The sequence below is a fragment of the Aplysia californica genome, unplaced genomic scaffold (genome assembly GCF_000002075.1).
Source record: "Aplysia californica isolate F4 #8 unplaced genomic scaffold, AplCal3.0 scaffold00329, whole genome shotgun sequence".
Taxonomy (NCBI): Eukaryota; Metazoa; Mollusca; class Gastropoda; order Aplysiida; family Aplysiidae; genus Aplysia; species Aplysia californica.
Window position 1 is genome coordinate 72,511 of NW_004797599.1, and position 4,601 is coordinate 77,111.

General features: G+C 39.8%; 1 protein-coding gene across 1 annotated transcript in view; it reads right to left on the reverse strand.

The window, feature by feature from the left end:
• The window catches only part of LOC101859421 (leucine-rich repeat-containing protein 74A), a gene marked incomplete in the record, with an annotated part of 32,811 nt that overhangs the window by 9,829 nt on the left and 18,381 nt on the right, over window positions 1-4,601 (reverse strand).

Sequence of the window (4,601 nt, forward strand, 5' to 3'; positions counted from 1 at the left end):
CACGCGCGCGCGCGCGCGCACACACACACAAACACACACACACAGACACACACAGACACACACACACAGACACACACACACAGACACACACATACAGAGACACACACACACACACACACACACACACACACACACTCACACACACATACATACACACACACCACAAACGTACCACAGGGCCTATGAAAGAAACTTAGATAGACAAGTCTTGGCACTTTGCTACATAGAAATGTTAGAGAAATAGTATTACTAAAAGAAGTAAACACTGATGTCTGTAATTATGCTCAGTTCCTCTGAATTGGGGAAAAAATCTCGATTGCTGGGCAATGAGTCCATAGAACGCGTCCCTACCCCTCAAGTCCTACGTTTAAAAAAGCCAAGTTCTATGACTGCCCTCAACTATTCCATTACCGGGTTGTAAAGGGAATACATTATATTTTGTCAGTTGTAAGCCCATTCATTGTTAACCTTGGTTTGAAAGAAATGCCTTTGTCTGCTCTTGACTTGTCTGAATATTTTTAGAAAGATGTTCTGGTACCTTTCTGTTTTCATTTCTTAAAACTCTCGTGGTTCTTTTGTCTTCACAATAATGCTTCGAAAACTGAGCTGTCGTTGTATGTTTGATAGGACAGCAATGCTAGTTGATCCTACGTATTTTCCCCTCTCGTTATTTCTGTCTCTGTCTTACAATTTTTCGACACAATCTGACCTTTACTGCGTTGGCACGTTATTATTCACTAAAACAAAACAATGACTATGGGGGTATTTTTGTTCATTAATATCGTTAATAAGCAAATTGATCAAGTATTGACGTCGAAGTCACAGTGAACGCCTGGTTATTTCTTGTGTCTTTTGAAGTGGATCTACTCAAAACGCAAATTCATGCATGCTATCCCCCTCCCCCACCTTTTCAAAACAGAAACAAACAAAGATAAACAAGTTTTGTATAAAGAATGCTAGTCCAATTATTCTTGATGAGCTAAACTGCAAACAAATTAATCATATCTCTATGGCCCATGCCTCTGACTCACGAAGATAGCCCTGAATCTGTGACACACTCGATGATGTGGAAATTCCAAAAATAATTCTTCCCTGAGGGTGTGTGTGATTGTTTGAGGGCGTCACTAGCACGCTCTACTTCGCTTCTTAGCACAACGCTACCTGTAGAACCTCTTTCTTGACTTTCCCTGGGTTTTTTCTGTCTGTCTTACTTCTTCCCAGAATTAAATGACCGTTATTCGATGTCGATGAGATTCTCTTTACTCAAAAATAAAAACCAGCAAACCCAGATGCGTTGAAACTCTGATAAAGTGATGCCTTGTAAAGTTTGATGACTTTGAGGGCAATGGAATTCCAGTGTATAGAAACGAATGATTGCGTGGCGTAAATATATAATAATATGATCTTTGTGTTTTGTTGCCAATAGTGGTCAATGGACGTTAAACGACTTAAACACCGCGTGGTATGTTCCCTGGTGACTGGTTATAATTCATGTTTGATTTATCCCTCACCGACTTGAATTTGCATATTCCAAATAGCAAAACTATTACAGCTCTACAAAGTCCATTGCAGTGGGTATGGATGCTATAATATTCTTCTAAACAGCTGGTCCGTTTAGGAGAATAGCATTCTTGACAATCCACGCTTTTCCAGTTCTATACGTCAGACCTTGGTCACAGTTGTCTCCAGATTTTCAGAGATATTTTGACTTCATTTTCTTATGGGGTATCCCCTGTTTCCTTCTTGGTTTTCAAGGTAAGCATCCGTCAAAATTGCCCTTTTCGAAACCTTTGAGGCTTTTTTCTGTGACCAAAACCAGAATATTGTCATTTTTATGTTATCCGATTCATTATGATCAAGGAACAAATTTACCGTTCTCCTCGTTCTTTCAAAACTGAGAATTGTGTTCCTATTCGATTCCGTGGTACCTTTGGTAATTTTCAGTAGCAATGAAGCTAAAATAACATCATAATCTTAACGGCACTCTAACTTTATGTTCATGATTCTCATCCGTAGGTGGTAAGGGGAATATTAGTAATCGTGGGAATCGGAGTTAAGTTTCTTTGTAGCCTGAAAACATTTTTTCAGTTAGTTGTGTTAACCTTTACATCATTTTGCAAGACTTTTGTTTCTGACATCTCCATCATTTGTGACCCATAGCCCAAACATTAAAATGTGTCTGCGTCATCTGTAGTTCCTTTTTCAATAGTCACGTGTAGATCAATTCCTATTTTGTCTGATTTATAATGTTGGTTTTCTAACCTCTGATATTTATACTTTGATGTTCACACTTTGTGCATTTGCTGACATGTCTAAAATTGATCGAAATTAAAGGTAAAATTGTAAAGGTTTAACGCCCCTTTCAGCACTGTAAGGTTATTTGAGAGGTGGGATGTCCGAATTTAATGTGCGTCCACCAATAGGACCGAGCCAAAAGAGAAAATTCGTGTAAGATGCCTTTCCAAGGACGCAGCATGGGGCCTTAGCTGAGCCTCGAACCCCTGGACACGTTATGAACGTATTTTATAAATGACTCGTATGGCACAATACTTTGTCGAGTCGCTAAATCACACTATTTGAGCTATTCAGAAGTCATATTTGTGTTTAAGGACATATAGATATTTTCCCTTCAATAATAAAACCACAACAGGTACTCACTTAAAGGGGGGGGGGGGGCTACACCTGAAGGCTATCTCGCTTATTACCGGACCAAATTTCACACACATAACAAGCATAGTAAGGAGTCTTAAAATCCGCAATCAAATTTAAGAAAAAAGTTACTTTTCCGTGGATACGGCGGCTATATTGGATTTTGTTGATGTGTCTTACGTAATGAATACCGCACTTATTGCTCATGGAAATTCATTGGGGGTTTTTTGCACGCGTGATAACCAACATTAGATCTAACAATGTGTCTGTTGTTTTTTTCCGAAATGAATTAGGATTTTTTTAATGATTTTTTTTTTCCTGAGGTAGCATTCAAGTTTGCAAAAAATTCCGTGAAAATCCACACTTCAGACCCCTCCAACAACAACAACAACAACAACAACAACAAACAATTAAACAAACTAGCAAACAAATGGCCGTTATCTTATTCGATGTGCTTCTCTTTACTCAAACTAAACTAAACCACCCATATAATCTAAATTGTGTCAATGCAAGCTTTTAGCACGTGCAGTTTGTCAACTGAAGTACTGATGACGTAAGTCATGTTCACCATCATGGTACCGGCCATTACGACTATTATCACCATTTTGCGCGCCTCCTCGAATGTGCGTAATCTCCGGTTCAAACCTCGAATAGAGCTGTGCCTATTCGACTTTGCTATTCAACGTTCAAGATATTTTGGTCTTTTCGCAATTCGCAGCCCTTTACTGGAGGTGGTAGGAGCCCGCCTCTGGTAGGTCCTTCTTCTTTACTTTCTCTCTGTTCTTTCTGTCTGTCCGTTTGTCATACTTTTCTCAAACACTGAATGATCATGATTACATCGGTGTGTTTTTCTTTACTCAAACAAACGAACAGGCAAACAAACAAACAAACGAACAAACAGCAGTTCAAAGTGTTGCAAAGCCATTGCAATACCGTGTGATTTTTACGTACAGTTCATTTTCGACTCGTTTTTCTCTGCCTGTCTGAAAGCATATCTTGTAGCTTCATTATTTTGAGTCAGAGTGATATTGGAGCCAATAAATAAAAAGGAAAAAAAGAGGTGGGGGTGGTTAGGGGGAGAAACCAAAGCACCATTCGCACATGGAATTCGAATATTGGAATAACACGAGTAATGTCGATAAAATGTCATTTCCTCGAAATCGTACAGCACTGCCCTGGAGACGTGGGGACATGTTCGCAGTCCATCAGCAGTCCCACTGCTCGTCTGAGCGCATCGAAATGCGAGAGCGCGCATGTGCGCGTGTTAATTGGACCTGGGAGTGAAGAAGGAACACACCAAGGGGAGAGACTCCCCGGAGAGACCAGAGCTACTCCGCCTGCAGGTGATGGCTGTGAGAATTAACCCCTTCGCGGTGGTTTTGTAGTTTAGTTTTAGTAAGAGTTTTACGGCATTTGCTACTCAATAAGGTCATACAAGGGATGAAGATTAGAGATGTTATAAGAGAGAAACTATCCCCCCAAAAATAGGGAGGAGAGATAAGGATAATAGATGTTTGATAGGAAAGAAGGAACAAACCAAAGCAGAGCATCCGCCAACCACCCACGTGGTGGTTTTGTCATTGTGGACTATGAAAGTAAGAGAAGTTTACTGCACCGACTCAACACAACTATTTGTTTGTTTGTCTGTTTGTTTGTTTGGGTATAAAGAAACACATCAATACAATAATGTTCACTTGCAGTTAGGAAAAAGTAAAACAGATAGAAACAATTACAGAAGAAAAATAAAGAAGTATAGGATGAAGCAGTGGCGCCCTTCAACCACCTGCACCCAACGATTGCATTAGTCGTGATGCTTCTTTTATTTATTTCATTGCCCACAACACACCGCTAAAATGGTTGGCCAATGGTTTTGTCGTAATGCGGCATCGGTTAACTACCGCTGACATTTAATTTAATGATGCTGATGATGAGATGTCAATACAAATACAGTC